This window comes from Falco rusticolus, chromosome Z, assembly GCF_015220075.1.
Source record: "Falco rusticolus isolate bFalRus1 chromosome Z, bFalRus1.pri, whole genome shotgun sequence".
Classification (NCBI taxonomy): domain Eukaryota; kingdom Metazoa; phylum Chordata; class Aves; order Falconiformes; family Falconidae; genus Falco; species Falco rusticolus.
In genome coordinates, this window is record NC_051210.1 from 4884628 (window position 1) to 4903625 (window position 18998).

An 18998-nucleotide genomic window follows, 5' to 3' on the forward strand; every position below is an offset into this window, starting at 1 on the left:
AGCTCTTCAGTGAGGGAACTGGTGTGCTGCTCCATCTCTTAGCAAGAAGTAGACAACTTTGCTGTGGTACTGACATGAGGACCTACGGTCACTATATCCCTTTTTTTGACAACAGCTCTAAGTCTGCCTATCACCAATTAACTAATTAAATCTACTTCCCAGACCTGTTACAGATTTTGTCTGATCTCCAATACCTCAGGGTGAAGTGCACACAGTTTTTGACTGTGCAATCTTGAATTCTTTTAGATCTCCTTCCATGTGTTACAGCTACTAATGCAGGGGATACATTGAGTTAAACTGGTACAGCAAGAAGTGTGAATTTTATGATGTATTTTAAACTCCATGTTCATGAATTGTTTTCTTCTGAGTGGGTGAATAATGCTATAAAAAGATACATTATGTTTCAAGGTCTGTCTCAGCTTGAAAAAATATATATTTACTGTATATAAACATTTAAAAAATGTCTCAAAAAGATGGAATAGGGATAATATTACAGCAAAAGATATTTCTCTAGAGGACAATGTTGAACATTATTGAAATAAGTTGTTCATGGGCAACAAATACAGTGAAGCTTTGTTTCAGATAACTCATTTTCTCTGTCACCACACATTAATATCTGTTCTACCGTATTCCTTACGACACCTGTGCTGGGCAAGAGATGGCCAGGCTTCGGTGAGGTGGTTGCCATCCAGGCAGCTTGCGTACAGGTGGACTGACCAGGCAACGGCTGTTGGTAGGATGTAGGGTGGTTAAACTCGGTGCAAGGCTGAGTATGTTTCAGCTTCAGTGTCCTGCTTGCTGCTTCAGAGGCCAATTAGCCCTCTCCTCCTTAATCTTGCTGGAGTGGGGACACAGCTTCAGCTCATTTGATTACCTGGATGCAATGTGAATATATAATACTAGCAAGAAAACAAATTAAATTCATGCCAGACAGCAGATGTTTTCTACAATGAAGTTATCCGGTACCTTTTAACCTGAATCAAACAATATCTGGGCCCTTGCAGACAGGATCTGCACAGACGAGGTAGCTGCTGGGGTATCTGCACGGGGCATGGGAGGTCTTCTGCCCGAGGACATCATGCACACGCTGCACCATGGATTGCAAATGTGAATAGGTGGAGCAGCAGTGGTTATGCATCTCCATCCATCCACCAGTGGCTCACAGACTGAAGCAATTTAATTAGGGATCAAAGATGGATTTGTTAATTTTTGATGTCATTACTTGTGTTAGCTGGACACTAACAGCTATCTGCAGAGGGGCCGCATCCAGCCCACACATTGGCTGCCAACTTTTAAATCCATTAAGGCTTCCTTTGGTATTGATAGGAACAGCTTTCTACATCCATTTCAGAGGTCAGGTCAAACCAACCTGTTCTCTGATGATGTTAAATACGTATTTGGACTTATTTTTTCCAGCTTGATTATGTAAGACAAACAAACAGTGAAGCAGGAGGACAGTCATAATAAAGTACAGAAAAACACGGGTGCATATGAACTTACAAGCACTATTGCCAGAATGAGACATTACACAGAACAGAAATCTGTAGGGGAAATTTTTGTTTCCAACAAAGAAGTAATGGAATAGAAGTTCTTTAAAAAATGTTATTTTAGTTGTATTTCCTGTCCTAGCTGCATGTGGCGAGTTTAGATTGGCAAACAAGGTTGTGCAAAAGTGTTTTTCAGTTTCGTGGAGCTGCAGAAAAACATTTTCTGTTCTGGGCTATAGGTTAAACAAAAGTTACTGTTTCAGTCCAGCAGAAGAAGTCTGGATCTCCTGAACCACTGTAGGGTACCTGCTGTCATATTTTCCGTCTAGTACTTTTTAATCGTGTGGGAGTCATCCTTACTTGATACTGTATTTAGAATAGACTTCCAGATATTCTGGTTGTGTTTTGTCCCAGCTTACATGAATATCTATCATGAAAAAATATGTAGTGGGGCATAAATCCTGATCTGTTACACGGTAGCGTGATAGAACTGTGGGGGTTTTTTGTTTCTTTTTTTTTTTTTCTTTTTTCTCTCTAAATCTACAATCCCTTCAAAATTTTAACCCTCAAAATACAAGCCTTTTACTTTGCAGAAGTAAAAATCTCAAAATTAAAAAAGAAAAACAGAATATAACAAGCATTATCCGAAGTATACCCTACATTTCAAAGTGATAAATGTCGTTAAGGCAACACTTTACTTCATTTTGTAATCATAGTTCATAAAAAGGTTTTTATTGTATTTTTCATGCATAGACTTGAAACTGCCTGCACTAGAAAGGGAGAAAACAACATACAACCTCATCCTTCACAGCAAGCACCGTCCCAGCTCCTACAGTTGCTGTAAGATTTGGCCTCTACCCACTAGATTTGCAGAGCATCCTCATCTCTGCAAACAAGACAATGCCAGGAAATGCTCCTGGCCACTGAATCTCAAGATTCTGTACTGCAAAAGCAGTGGCATGGGCTTGCTGTCCCAAATAATAACGGGGTGCAGTTGTGGAGTTAAAGAAAAAATTCCAGGAGGCTATTTTTATGCAGCCTACCTGTTTTGTAGGCTCAGAATGTTTAACAACACGGATATGGATTTTTCCTTGCTTATTGGCTTCAGTGCTAGGGACTGATCCCAGACGTTTTTAATCTGCAAATGTAAATAAATCTACAGTATTCACCTGACCCCACAACATGGCCCTTAAGTAACAGTGTAATTTGGCAGAGGAGCTTAAAGAGGCTTGCCTGCATCCTGCTGGTGTCACAAAATGTTTATATGGAGGGGAATTTGTTTTTTTCTGCTTCCAATTTTATTTCCAGTCAGTGATTTGCACCTTCTGAACAAGCAACCCCACTTAGAAATAAAAAAAAACCAACAAAAAAAACCCAGCTAAAAAAGTATTATTTGACTAAGATTTTGTGGCACTGATAAAATTACAGTCTCTGAGGCATAAATAACATTTTTCTGTGTAGGTTCTGACAGCAGAAATGGAAATTTCCCTATCACTGGTTTCATTTAAAGTGCAACATTTTGCACAATTCTAATGAAAAAGGTAAGTTTCCACTGTACAGATCATATTGTGGTACTTGCAAAATATATCTTATAAAATTTTCTTGACATTCATAAATATTTCACATGCTCCTCCAAAGGGACTGGGTAATACACAAATTGCTGAGATTGTAACAAACAAAGTGGTGTGCTGAATGAGAGATAAAAGCAATCTGTGGAATGGTGTTATAGGACATTTGGGATATCAGAAATGGCTGTTTCTTACAGCCACCCCTTGGCACTCAGGACTATCTGCTCCCTGAGATTAGCAGCGGCACAAGATAAAGAGCAAAGGATCTGCCCTGTCTGGATGTCTGCAGGATTCACTCTCCAGTGCACAGCTGCAGGGACTTGAATTAAGCAGCTGCATCTTGTCCTTCGAGGGGCAGTGACCAGGCTGTGTGAGGACCACCGTGTACTTTCTGCAGTCAGGCCCTGTTTGTGGGGCTCTAACACCTTCTAAAATAAAGAGCATACACACAGGGGCTGCTTGTGACAATCAGGCTCCTATCTGTCCTTTCACAGGTGATCTCTCTTTAGCCAGACAGGGCTGCTACTGTACACAGTTTCTACTGAAAACCAGGTCAAGTCATTCTGTATGCATCTCCCCCAACAGCAAAACAGTGGTATTTAAGTCAGAGGATTTTTATGTTTATTTTATTAACGCTGAGGATTTTTATTATTTCCCACATTTGTTATTCTTTCAGCTTGTGTTGGAATCACACTTCAGAGTAAACATTTAGGAATGCAACTGATAACTAACCCAAAAGCACAAAATGTATAAAATCAGTGTGATAAGCTTTGAATATTTTATTGCAAAATAGCCAAAGGTTGTCTGGAGCAGAGAACAGTAGTTCAAGACACAAAACAAACAGTACCGTGGTCACACTGTTCACTTGAGAAAGCAAGATACGGAGAATCAAGATGAAATAAGGCCAGTAACAAATTCTCTAGTCCTGCAAAAATTACCATAAGCTATTATATAGACTGTGGAGCTGATGAAAGATTCACAGAAGAGCTACATTAGCATTTATGGCAGAGAACTACTACTGTAAGAAAAAAAGGAAGGGAAGAAGAAAGATATGGACAGATATGGAAAAAGTTAATTTCTACAAATTAGTGAATTTGAATTAAATGAATCTCAGAGGGCCAAGAGAATTAGATATTAGTCATCTGAACTCTGACAGTTGGTTTTGAGAAGTCACAGAGAAAAGGAAAATGACAGAAAAGTGGAAAAAAAATGAAAAATGCATCCTTTTATCCATTTTTGAAGAAAGGAAACTTTTAAAGTAGCTGAATAATATTAAAAGGGAAATGTCAGCAGCTGCACAGTGAAATAAATAAGAAGACGAACACATACATAAACACTGATGAGGACTTTCCTGAGCACATTGCATACCTTATATGTCGTGGTTCAATCCTGGCATATTATCCACCCATCTTTTTACTTTACTAATAACAAAGTGAGAAGAAAACATACCAAACATAACAGCAAGATTCAGTTTTCTTTGCTTGCAAGTCAAATGCATCCCAAGCTACTAGGTATGACCCACAGGTCAAAAGTATTCTTGGATCCTTCTTTGAAGATTGGCTCTTGGATCCTAGCATCTGTGAATACAACTGCCTACCGTGCTGTTTGCTCGTCAACAGTTTTGTCACCATGTCAGGGAGGGTGGTCAGCTATGGGGAGATTCATCACCAGTCATATGGATTATATTAGGCAATGCCCGGCCTCTCCTCCTTAAAATGGCTTTATGTATTTTATCAAGTGATTTTCAAGCTGTGAGTCCTTCTGGGAATTGCATGCAATAGCTTGGGACCAAATGTCCTGTGGTGGAGCAACCTAGACAAAGGATGACATTGACAACTGTACTTCCAATATTAATGATTCTGCTATGGCTGAATGTTCTGGGAAAAATGGTAAAGAGAAGAATGGGAATTCTGTTATGGCCACAGAAATGGTCTTGAGGCTTGTTTTTTTCACTTTATACACAAAGCTATTAAAGGGCACTAATTAAAGAAGAAAACAGGGAGAACAACAAAACCCTAGCAAAACAAAATATTCCACTACAGAGCACTTCTCCCAGTAGGTCTGAACAGAGCTTTTTAATGCCTATTTCATAAAATATGAAAAGGAAAAAAACCCAACCCAAACCAAACAACAAAACCCCCAAGAAATTAATGTTGGGGTTTGACATTTAGATTAGATTATGAATTTTTACATAATAATGTACTAGCGACTGCTCTATACACTATTCTAATAAAGTTTTGACAGAGGATTTAGAGTATGAATACCAAGTAAATATTCCTGAATTCTATGGTGTCTGTTGACATGTTAATTAAAAAAGAAATACTAAATTATGTAAAGATTATATAGAGATCCTGGCAATACAATGACAGAACACTTATGAGCTTTATGCAGGTGGTATTGGGTGGAAATCTCTGATTTTCTGTTAAAAAGACAGTTACTCTGGTAGGTCTTTCTGGTTTGAAAACAGTCTGTAGACCTGCCTGAAACTTCACTAGGGCCACTGTAATTATAGGTAAAATAATTCTGTTTCATAAAGCAGAATGCAGGTTATAGAAGTTTTGGAGCTTCTAAATGTAATTACCAAGTACTATGTTAGGGAGAAATAACAACTACATTTCCACCATGCAATATTTAAGTACTGCTGGTTAGTTATGTGTCTTTATATTTAGATGTATGGAATAAACCCCCAAAATATTGCTCTTCAGTGTTCGCCATATTTATAAAAATTGGTTATCTCACATACACCTGAGAATCTGCCAGATGCAAACGGGCTGACGCCAATTGTTTCAAATACACTGCTCTTTGCCTGCGTATGGAAAAGTTCTGACTTAATAGTTCCTACCCTTGTGTATGGTACTTGTTAGTAGCTATGGACAACATTTTGGGAAAAAAAACAGTTTAGTGCCAGGAATACACTAACAACGTCTCTCCTATCTCATCCCGAACAAGTAAAGAAGCTCAGGCTGTGCTGTTTCCTGTGTAGTTTTATTATTGCAGATAACTTTTGCAGCCGGTGGTAATAATTATCGCAGCGTGAGATGGAAATAATCTACATTTGCACTGTCAAGTGGAAACATTTTACTGTATTTCTATTCACTCTCAAAATTATAAGTCTTTGATTATTGACAGACCGTGCTAGAATAGCATTTTGTCGTTATCCTAACTACAGTTCTGAGAAGACCAAAGCATACAGCAGAAGACCCAACTTATGTCTTAGAGAACCCGTTCTTCTGCAACATTATGTAGGTAAATGAAGACAGCAGTTGTAAATAGTGTTAGACATAGAGTCCTAGACAGTGGGGTTGTTTAACCATGGAGCAGATAGGAAGAAAAATGGAAGTTAAAAAAAACATTCTCATCAGCACAGGTATTGACATTGGTAAGAATTGTCTCAACACACAAGAAGCTAGCCTTCAAGGTCATGTAATTCACAGCAATACTACACTAAAATTTTTGCTAACTTTTTCTGTGGCAATGAAGCAAGGAAACAGCCACTGCATACTGAAAGCTCAGTCTCTAGTTTCCTTTCCTCTTGGTTCCAGGACTTTTCATTGCCTGATTAAAATCTGAGTTGTCTCAGTATTTCTCCAGTACCTAGAAGCTTGTTGCTTTCATTGTTAAAGGAGACATTATCTCCCACGTGCAAGCACGCATGGGATGCGATAACCATGTCTTTCAAATCTTTCCTCTCTTCAGCTTCCTGAGTTCAAACTTCTATTGTTGTGTAGAACAATGAAGTTCATATTGATGGTATCATTGTCTCTGGAGCTGCTTCTTCCAAATATTGTAATGGTATTATGTCATTAACTCTGCTTCATACTGTGTAATGACTTTTTTTTATTTTTCCTTCAGAAGGACCTTCTAGGTCAGAAAGCAAAGACAAACACCTTTGCCTTAATTGTTCCTTCACTTCCTTTTCATGGGGTAATCACTTCTGCTCTGTGGGCTGTAAGTGTACGGGATCTTAATTTCTGTTCACCAGTGTCTTGCTTTGGGAGCAACCAGTCTTCAACCCAGCCCTCTAGCATAATTAAAACTGCACCTAGCTTTTATCTCTCCATCATTTTAAGTTGCTTATGCACTTCTCAATGCAGAAATGTAGTCAGTTCTTGTCTGTTCAGCTTGGGATTGGCCAGGATTCTAATTATCTATTCCATCTTGGAGAACATTTTTGAAGATATCTAGTCTAATTTTATGGGCTATGACAATTTTACATAGACTTTTATAGGTATTTGCATACCGAAGCACAGCTTTACATTGTCAGCTATCTTGCTTTTTTCCCTCCATTCTTCCATCTTGTTTTATTGTCAAAGATGTATTTCTTGTCACTCGCCTTGTCAATGTAGAGAATAGTTTAAACCCACAGCACTTATGCAGCCTACTCCATATTCAAAATGCTTTGTAGTTATTGGCTAACTAATATTCAGAATGTTTCTGCAAAGTACAGTAGGCTGAGAGAAACGAGCTGATCATGGCTACGCAGAAACTCAGTGGCTAAGGAAAGGTTGAGGAAAACAGGATTGTGATTCACAGCTCTGCACTCTTTGCACCACACTTTATATCCCATAAAGATCAAAAGAGAAAGTGAAAGATAGCACTCAACTAACGAACATCAAGCTCACATCTCTTAATTTAGGCAAGGCTTCTAGAAAAGTCTTCAACTCAACCCATATAAAAGTGAGGGGGTATATATTTAGGACATTGCAGGCAGTACCAAGAGGCTATGACACTCAAAACTCTACAGTTTCAAGCGGGCAACTGCTGAAACAAACTCTATAGATTGACTTCAGAATGCTTTTGCTTTCAGTTGATGAGGGAACTTGGAAGCAAATCAACAGTATTCTGTGTTCTTAACCCAAGGGTTTTTGTAAAGCACCAATGCTTTCCAGAAGGGCTGCCTTTGGCAGAGTTCATGGACAAAACAGCTCCTGCTATGTCCAGCTTTGCTCTAGATGTCCTCTCACTGTGCTTTGCAGGTGGCAATGGAAAGACCAGGGGGTAGTTTTGCTTCAGGCAGAAGGAGCACCACGAATACCCTCAAACATCTCCTTTTTCCGAGGAAGAACTTCTTAATGTAGCATAAAAACACATTCTCGCCTGCCATGCTGTCTGGCTGTAATTCCTCTGATAATATCTACCATTTAATGAAACTCTTTGTTCTCAAAGCAATCTCTGCAAAGCCAGGGACATCTATTTGAGAGTTGCAGTTTCTGATCGTTGGACAGATACCGTGTAATTTTTACAGCTTTCTTACACCTCTGCTGTTGCCTTGGGAGTGTGTACAGCACATCTCCTGTCAACAGTTTCCAGAATCAAAGCATTTCTTGTCTGCCTGGAGTGGCTGGGCTATTCTTTAGAGGAAAATATCTTCTGGGGACAAGAAAAACTTCAAAAAAAGCAAAACAAACCAAAACAATCTGTTCCTCTTTGTCGTGAACTTGTAACCTGTCCTCCATGTGGAGCCACTACCACTGAGAATCTCTTTTTTCCACTCTCACAAGTTTTCAGAACCTCCCCACCTCAGAAGAAAAACTAGTTTTTTTGCAGTCTTGGGATTTGGAAATTTAGATAAGCTTCCAAGTTAATCTCCAAACTTTCAGAGGTTTGCTAATCACCAGTATTATTAAAACAGGTTTCATACTTAACAGTGTCAGCTAATGTAATGTAATCCAGTTAATGTAAGAAATGTTCCATTAATCCTACCTCTGTGTGGAGTGGGGGTGCAATTAAGTAAGAAGAGGGGAAGAAGCTGGCTTTCTGAGACGTAGAAACAAGAACTGCGAGGTAAGTTGAAGGAAAAAATGAATAAAAAGCATACCACAAGTGATGGAAGGACACACAGAGTGCACATTGTTAAAAGTAACTATATATTTTCCTCTCTTTTTCTTAACGTGTACCTCATAAAAATAGTGTTTGTTGGCAACAAAAGAGATTGTTCTTACTTTGGAGATATGCAATTCATTATTAGGTTCACATTTACATTTAGGTGTTGTGCTTCCAACTTTCCAGCCTAGCTCAGTTCCCTGAAGCAAGGCAAAAAAACCACACTTGGAATTTACATATTGTGCTTATGAATTAGGGTAGCTGTCTTAGAAATGCTCAAGGGAGCTGAAAGCCATGAACATACATATACACACAAAATGCAGTGAGAATTTTAAGCTGATGTATCTGTTCTCTGCTTTTATAGAGACATATTCTGCTTTCAGTTAAGACCTCTTATTAAACAATATTCAAATATGTGAAAGAGAAGATAGAGTCTGACAGACCTTCAACAGGTTATGGTGCATTCATACAGTACTGTCTGTATCACTTTTTAATTAGCAGCCCAAATGCAGTGAATGTATTGTACAGTGTACGACACCAGCCTGGCTCCTACGTTTCCTATTGATTCATATTCATGCTTAAAGGACCCTCTTCCAAGCAGCATTCTTCCGTGCCTGATCTCCTCCCCAAAAACCAGGGCCATCAGGTAAACACCGTTTAACTTGATGGCAGCAGCTGGCTTTGCCAGGTAGGCAAAGGACACTTTAAGCCACCGTTTAATGCATTTTTCCCTACCTGGCATAAGAAGCCAAACTGCTGTTAGCAAAAATGCCTTAGTCATTAACTGAAAGTAAGTTTTAAAAGCATTCCATTACTCCCCTAGTGGGAAATTTCTGACTTTATTAGCATCTTTTGAATCTGTATTAGAAGTACCTAAGTGCTAAAATCCTAGCGGACAAAGGGCTTGCTTTATCACACAAATTTATCTTGCCAATTCTAACTTGTGTCAGAGTGAACAAAAGAGGGAAAGGAATTCAATTTATAGTTGACATATTGGGCGTTAACCCTACTTGGCTCTTAAACCAATATGAAAACAAACCAAAAAATTGTTCATGTTTTTAAACTTTTCTGATATGCTCAAAAATAATTTAACGGATGTGTTTAATTTTGCATAGAACTGAGGAAAGGTAAACATTCCTTAAAAGTAGGCAACTATATATATAGTCAAAGCACTTTTGCCTGGTTAGAAAAGGGGAGTGAATTGTGCAATCTTTTGCTGTTATCCAGGGAAAATTTCTATTGCAGTCAACAGCCAATTTTTACCTAAAATTTTTTCAGTTTGATTTATGATCTATTACAGCACTTGTAGCTGAGTTCAGAACATCTATCCCAGTGAAAATCTTTTCAGAGGACTACTTTTATTATGGTTATGCCTTTTAACTGCGTTTTAAAAGGTAGTTTAACCTACTGAAACCTTGTATGAATTTAAAAGCAAAAATCAAATTAGATACATTTAGGGTTAGAATAGTCAGATTGAGTAATTTCATCTCACTCCCTAACCATCAACAGATTTTCAGACTTTCAGCATCTCATTAGGTCTGGAAACTGGGCTGGCTGGAATTTGAAAATTAGGTTACAACTTTAAGATATATTCCTTCATTATTTTCTATGGAACTCGTGAAGGATTTATGCATTATAGGAGTCATGATACCTCTGCATGTCATATATAAGGGAGAACATTTAGGCTGCTCTGTCTTCTTCAGGGTCCATTGGTTTCAGTGAGAACTGCCTGTTTAGAACTGGATACAAATGGCACCCATCTCTAGGGCCAAATTTCATCCTCATCTAAAATGGCATCCCTGGGGCCTTGTGGTGACAGCATCACTGAAGTGAATCCAGTTATCCCTAACTAACTAGGTGTTAAATAGCTCTTTTTCAGTATGATGGATCTTTGCAAACTGAGTTCCATGAGAATCCTTCCTAATAATTTTTCATGTATCCTGTATTGCTTCACCCATGTTGCAACAAAAAGAACCACACTCCTTTTATCTGCTGCAAAGGACGTAAACATGTCACAACTCCTGTTAGGAAAGCAGTATCTCTGTCTAGTATCACTAATTCAGGGAAGTCTCTATTAGATGCTTAGGAACAAAGATTTTTCAAAACTATATTATGATGTCCCTTTGAAAAGGAACAAGTCCCTTTTGATAAAAGCTGGATAAACCAGTACCTCAGAACTTCATATGTTACCTACTAATTCAGATATTTCCATGCCTTCCTTCTAGTTAACCATGCTCCTTCCTTTCTAAAGGATGTAGGCATCATTATGGATTTCCAGGAAAGACCAGATTATGTGCAAGAAGGGTGACATTAAATGATACACATTACAAACAGTGATAAAAATACCATAAAAAAAGGCAAGTACCAGCCAGCACCCTAACAACCGACATTCTGTGGTCCATCCTTTCATTCATGGTGTGTCCACATTTCATCTCTCCAGTGACAATTTTGGAGAAAGAAAGGCCTATGTCATATTACATTCATAGAGAGCTGGCCAGCACTGTCCTGGTGCTTTGTATAGTCTGGGAGGTAGAAATGTGGAAAGATGCTTAGGTTTTGGGGGCGGGGGGTTGGGGGGATCCCAAAGTGTCACCAGAAAAGCGCGCACGCACACACACACACACACACGCACGCACACACATGCACACACGCACACGCACACGCACACGCACACGCACACGCACACACACACACACACACACACACACACACACCCCAAGAGAGTGAGTCCATATAAAGCACTTTCACTCAAAACTCAAAAAGTCGGTCCCCTGGATCTGAGATCCATCTGGAAGGATAAAGTCCTCCGAAACTGAGCCCCAGGAACCTGCCAAGGCTATGAAAATGAAAGGCGGAGCACTACGGTGCTTGAAGAAAGCCCTTCTGTCCTGCAGCAGAGCAAGCTAGGGACAGCCACCCTCGCAGCTCAGCAGCTACTCTAACCAGCTTTTTGAAAAGCCAGCTGTAAACTGCATAAATCATAAATACTGCACTCTTCCCCAGATATCTCAAAGAAACTCCAAACGTTGGTGACAGGCAGAAATACCTCTGGAGATAGCAGCACTCCACAAATCTTAATTACTGTGCTAGTTGTTTAGAGACTATAGCGACAAATTTATGAATCCCTACGACTTAAGCTAGGATGTTATACAACTGTGTCTAAAGAGGGATTTTCTAAAAGAATTCCAGAGGGATTCCAAAAAGCAAGATCTTTTTGGCAAACATCTGTAGAAGTCTATTTACATGCCTGTGCCTAGGCAGGAGGGGTCTTTGTTAGCCATTGTAACCAGGGCACCATAGTCACGCTGCACTGTGTACACACTGGTGAAGTCTCTGCGAAATTAGTTTCAAACAGAGAGAAGGTATTAAATCTATGCACAGAGAAAGGATTAGAAATCGCTCGGTCTTCTCCTGTGATATCTCATTAATCATTTCTGAGTTCTGATAAAAACATTTAGAACTACGCGTATCAGTCAGAGAAGCTTCTGCAACGTATCAGCATCTGGTGAACTTTTACAGACCAGATGAAGCGGAGTACTGTCTCCCTGAGACAGGTTAAGTCTAAAATCATCAGAGTGCAGCTTTTTTCAACATACTGAACCAGCAAATTAAATTTACAGGGGGTGAAAATATCACAAACAAATGTGGTAGCTCTGTCAATAGACTTCTGCTAGTGTATAAACCCTCTGAGCAACAAAGCCATTTTGAAAATGTTCAGGCTGAACACTTTCCACAGCTTAGTGCAGACATTCTTCCCCCATGCTGTAGTTACGTTAAAAAGCAGGAATTAAACGTATTGCACCAATTGCAGGCAGGTTCTTCATTTCAGGCACACTTTCGCATCCATCATTTGACACGCTAGTGTAAAGTCAAACGTAAATAGGAGGTGAAAAGCTGGTATTCTTCCTTACAATTCAACTCCTTAAAAGCAAGTGCAGGTGATGAAAAGGACCAGGGAAGTAACCTTGCTAAAACAGGGTTCCAAGCCGTATAACAAAGGCTGAGCTACCAGAAGCTATTACGGCTTCCCGGGGTGACAGAGTATTCTTGAAGGGACTGTGGGGAAGGACAAGTCCTGCCTGTCCTGCCTCTTGACAGAGGAAATAAATCACCCTGCACACTTGAGGATACCTTTCCAGGCTGCATGCTGGGAACTTCATTACACAAGCTGTGCCACATATTACTATGCATATTGCCACTGATTGGACATCGCCTCAAATCCGTAGCCTATTTCTGTCATAGTCTTAGGGGGAAGGAATCTGTTTTCTGCTTAAACAGATACCGACTTGGAAAGGAAAGGGGAAGGAAAAGACACTGAGCAGCCAAGAGTTCTCGGTGGAAAAAGATCCCCTTGACTAATGATATGTCTAATCTACACTAACCCTGCCTCATGGTGCATGAAATACAGTCATATTGTCATGGTTTTCATATCCCCTTTGATCTTAATGCAATTGTTGTCAAAGTGAACAGCTACTCACAGGAATCCTGGCTTCATTAAGAAGATAGAAAGTCCTTCCTCCTGGAGAGCTTTCTAATATGTCTTTGTTTTCATGTTAGAAGTTTATAGAGCTGCTGCTTGCCTGTCAATATCCATGGTAAAATATTAAAATAAATTTGCAAACGAAGCGTTCATTAGCGTTATGTGTGCTTCTAACACATAATCCTGGCACTAATATAACTTGGAGGTGTTGAGTTAAATTTAAAGATGGTATACATGGGGGTAAAGCTGAGACAGGAATACATGGCTGTGATTTACATGTTGAAGAGAGAGAAAGGCTGCCAACAAACCAACCAACACAAGGAGATAAAGGGATGCTTCCTTATGATGCCTGCCTTTCAGGGCACTGTTTCACATGCCACAATGGACTAAGCTGAAAAAGATGAGGTAGTTCTTCATTCCAGCTGTCTTTGTAACCCTTCTCCTGGAGGCTAACACCCCCTCACCAGAGCCAGGGTCACATGAAAGGCAGTGCAGATGGCTTGGTACACCTCCCTTTCTGATGCCGCTCTTCAGCTGGACACCAAACACAAGTCAACAAATCTGCCTGCCTCTTTGACCACTGTCCCACCCTCCTGCTTCCCTGCTCAAGCCAGAGCTGATTTTACTAATGGACAATTTGTACCACTTATTAAGTGTCCACTGATTTTGGTCTGCTGTGTTAATGAAAAGAGCTGTAAATGACTGTCTCGTATCCACTGTCTGGAAGCACAGTGGTTGCTATAGTGTCATCTTTTTAGTCACAATGTAAAATTAATGAACCAAAGGAAACAAAATTAATGAAGACAATCATTAGCAGGCATCCTGTGGACTGAACACAAATATATTAGAGGTGAGATTTCACTAATCTGGGATACTGAGGAGAGGAATGGGAAGAAAGGTAAGTGGTAAATAAACCATGCCATTTTTTCCATTATAAAAACACTTCTACTGAAAAAGTCCCTATAATCTCAGTAAAAGTTGTGCCACGTGACAGATGCTAAATATATAAATATATGTATTTGTTAGTGTGTATAATATATCTGTACACGTTTTTGATTATTTCTTTGCTGTTGAAAATAATTTGACAAAAAAATCCTTCTATACAGAAAATACATGGGTAAATTTGATTCTGTTGTAAATAGACTCAAAAGCAGTATTTATCATATCTTGCAGCAGAGTAAGCATTTAAAAAAATACTGTGAACGTTTTAATTTAACTAAACAGCAAAATAATCTTAAACAATTTTAAGTTTTGTGTGGGACTCTTGCAAGTAATGAAAATAGCACAGAAATGCCAAATACAGCATAATTGTTTCTTCTTCCTAGGAAGGTGATAGTAATCATGTCCAGACTGGCTTTGATGAGGCTTTTGGTAAATGCCAGAGAGATCTGCACTGTATTGGGATGATAGTAATGCGGTATCCTAGCTTGTGTTAGGAAATTCTTTGCATTAAAATAGTGCAAGTCTGTCAATAAGAAATATTAAAAAAAAACAAGTCTAGAAAAATTGCTTATAGCATGAATACAAGGTTGACTTATAAATCATGCACATTTGCAAGGGGACTGCTACAAATTAGCCTATTAGAGAAAGAGGGGAGCTCTAAGGGTCATTAACCATACTACAAAAACCTTCTTCTTTAGTAAGCCATTGCAGACTACTAGGAGCTAAAAACACATGAATTGATTTGCATCCTCTACTTGAGAAGAAGGGTTAATTAGGCTAGCCTTATTGCAGTTTGTTAAACAGACTGTTTTGTAGGCAGAAATGTTACATTTCTTCTTGTTTCCTTGAATAGAGATATCTTTCCTAAGATAATTCTCTATTTCTAGCAAGTATGGCATATTTAGAGCATCTGAGGATCCCAGGTGCTATTACAAAGTTCCGCCCAGACAAAGCGTGCATCATTTCAATGAAGTCTGTGGATGCATTTCCTACGTTATTCACTAGACTAAACAAGACCTAAATTCTGCTGTGTGCTCTTTCCTTATTAGCATTAAAAGATAGATGTTCTAACAAGCCTCTTGTGTGTCACACATATCCCACTCATTGATGCCTGCCTCTCAAGAAGATAGACAGCGATCCCCGTTTGATATGAGTGAAGTGAGGAAAATGTCTGAGCACAGACAACTCCGCTAGCAAAGGTGTGTTAAATGTTGGAAAGGATGACTACTGTTAACTTGCTCTGAATGCCACAAAGTAAGAAATCTTCAGGCTCAAAAAGTGGCATTTGTTTCACTGGTATGTCATAGTTCCTAGCCACAGCTACATCCATGGAACAGAGATGCACTGTCACCTCTTCAGCCTAGCACTTCTCAGCTAGAGTTTCTGAATGAACATTTACTGATGCAAGTCGGTTAACTACGCATCTGTCCATGCTGTGCTAAGTAACTGCTGGCTCACACAGGGACAGTTGTCTCCATGCACCAACTCTTTAAAATATGACCCTTGTTCAAGTATTAAAGTTCCACACATCTATCTGTTGCGTGTTCACTAAAAGAGAACAGAAGTAATAACAAAATGAAAATAAAAAATACGCTGTGCAAGAGAAGGGTAAGAGCTGGGTAAAAGCTGCAGAGGTTCTGTAAACAAAATACAGATTATTAAAGGCAAAATTCCTGCTCTTAAGTTGTCTAAATGCAATGAATCATGATGTGTTGGCACAAAAAATGACTCAGTGTGGCTTAGAGTGGTGTTTTCTCATGACTCAGCCATGACATTATGATGGTAACACAGTTGATCATGAACCCTGAATCACACAACAGCAAAAAATGATGCAAATTTCATGCAAGAATTCAGATAAAAAGTGAATTTAAGAAAAATATCCTGCATTCCTGAAAACTGATATTTGAAATTCAGTTCCATGTGTAGTTGTAAACAGTACGCTGTCAGCAATGAGTTTAAGACTAATTGTAAACTCGTTAGTCTTAAATTCATAAGAATATATTTACTTCCTGAAAGTTTTGTGGAAGTGGCATGACTGTTATTAGTGGCACTGACCATTATATACTCAAGCATATTACATTCCCTTTATTTGTCATAGGAGAAAATAACATAAACTGAGTTGTTTTCAATTTCAAAGTGATTCTTGCATAAAATCATTGTAACCATAGTGTAAATAAAGACAAGCAAATACTACAGTCTTAGTAGATTTCTTGTATCACCACTTTCTTCTCTCAGTGTCTTGCAAAAAAACCTGCAGAGCATTTTTTTTTCCTTTAAGGAATGTATCATTGCTATCACACTTTGTAATAGCAATTATCTGCTCCAGTCCCCTGCTTACCTTAATTAATATCTAATTTGTTAAAGAAAAAAATGCTTCCAGCTTTACCCTGAGGTAACAAACAAGGCAACACAACCAAGAAGAGCATTGTGACTATATGGTAGAAGGAAGAGAACAATACACTACAAATGTCATTACAGATAACATTTTGCAGATAGTAAGTTTTTGTGCATTTGTTTTACTGAAAAATAACAACGCTTATATATACCAGGAGCTAGATATACATTGTTTGCCTGGAATAAACACAGTTTTAGAGCTGTCCTTTCTGCATCGTGGACCGGATGTGGCACTGTTTCAATTGGAAGGTGTTTTTTAAGGTCTGTACTCCAATCTCCTGCTCAAAGTGCTACTACCATAAGCAGTAGCATCAGATCAGCTGTGGATTTCTCTAGCTGATTGTGAAAATCTCCAAGGACAGAGATTGCTTAGCATCTCTGGGTCACACTTTCTAGCCTGCACTACCTCCTGGTGAAGAACTTCTTCCTAATGTCCCATATGAATATCTTAAGCCACAATTTGTGGTCCTTCCTACAAAACAGGCTGACAATACCTAGTTAAGTTTGGCTCTGCTGTCTTTGGAACAGAACTTCACATGGACAGATTTTTGCTGCTATTAGACCATCCCTTTGCCTCCTCTTCCCCAGCAAAAGCTCCGTGTCCCACCCAGACATCCTCCTGGGAGCTGAGGGTCCACCACTCCCCCTAATTCTGTATGGTCTGCAAACCTGCTGAGGGTGCACTCTGTCATCCTATCAATTGCAATTAATCGCTTATGAGTAGGCCTCTTGAGTTCATTCTTTGTCACTGGCTGCCAGGGGAACATCAGCCCATTTATTACTACATTCATGGCTGACAATCTAGCAAATTTTTAACCTACCTAAGTCTTCTCATCGATTCTCTTTTTACAAACGAATGCTATGGGAGGCGATGTCAACGCAGACAGCAGCCAGTGCTCTCCCCCTTGTTCATATGCTACTTAATTGCAGAAGGCAATCAGATCGAATTAGCACAATTTGCCTTTGGTAAATGCATGCTGAGTATCCCTGATTACTTTTCGTGTATGTCACAGTCTTGGAAATTGATTTTAAGAGGACATGCTTCCTTTCGCAGGGCTGAGGTGAGGTCCTTTTCTGTTCCTCTCTTTGTACAGACAGAAGTAACATTACTCTTGTTTCCAGTCACTGAGGACCTCCTCCAGTCACCATGGAGAATCCCAGCTGGCCCCACAGATGTGAATGTGTGCCACTGGTCTGCAGCCCTTAAATTTTTATTGCCCTGCTGCTGCCTGCTCTTTTCCTTCTCAAATTGTGCCAGTGAGTGCAGAGGCCAGGGAGCTGGCACTGACTGCAAAGACCAGTGCAAAAAAAAGGCATTGGGTACACTGCAGCAAAAGTGGGAAGCCACTACTGGGCGAGCAAAATACACAAAATGAAAGGAAGAACACGGGTTTTGCAGCTTTAAAAAGTTACAGCCTATTTCTTGTTTTTAACACATTGGGTCTGACTGCATTTGTACAGATCAACAGCAAATTTATAAACACCGCATTGGAAAAATCTGGTCTAATGTATTTCACAAATGCATTCACATTAAAAATGTATCATTCTATACATTCCCTATGTGGTTTAAATTAAATTACTCACCTATGAATGACAGCTCCGAAAAGGCTAATGAGTTCTCTTTGAAGACTGCTCAAAGAGCTCTTGCCTTTTCTAGTGCTCTTAGGCATTCACTCCCTTCTGTTTTTTACTCTAAGTATCTCGTTCTTTCACAAGGACTAAGCACTTGATATTAAAAAGTGGGGAAGAGAATTAAATTAATGGAGTATTCTATGACTGTTTTTCTGAGAAAAAACAGACTCAGGTTAATTTCCTCTGAATGACACAAGTGTATTGTCACAGCCTGAGACAGCTTTCACAGTTTTGACTAATAAAGCCAACAAATTTTTCTGGTGACATTTTTTTCTATAACTAAATGCTGATGTGACAAAAAAACCCAAAACACTGGAAGACATGGAGATTTTCAAAACCCTCTGTCAAAACTTACTCAAGTATACCATCAAGATAAAATATTTCATTACAGCATTATGGGAATGTTTCATTAAATTGTGTAAGATGCAACAAAATTCATTCTACTTGCAGAGTTTGAGTGCTGAACTACATGAAGGATAGGTGCTAAATGTTATTTTGATTGTGCTGAAAATCTATTCCACCACCTCCATGTAGACATGCTGAAACCCAGGGACAAAAGCTGCTGTCCATGAAAGAGAGAGATCTTTGGGACAAAAAAAAAACCCAACCCTATATCTAACCGACAAAGAACACATGACTGTAAAAGAGTCAGTCATTAAGACAAGTTAGGCT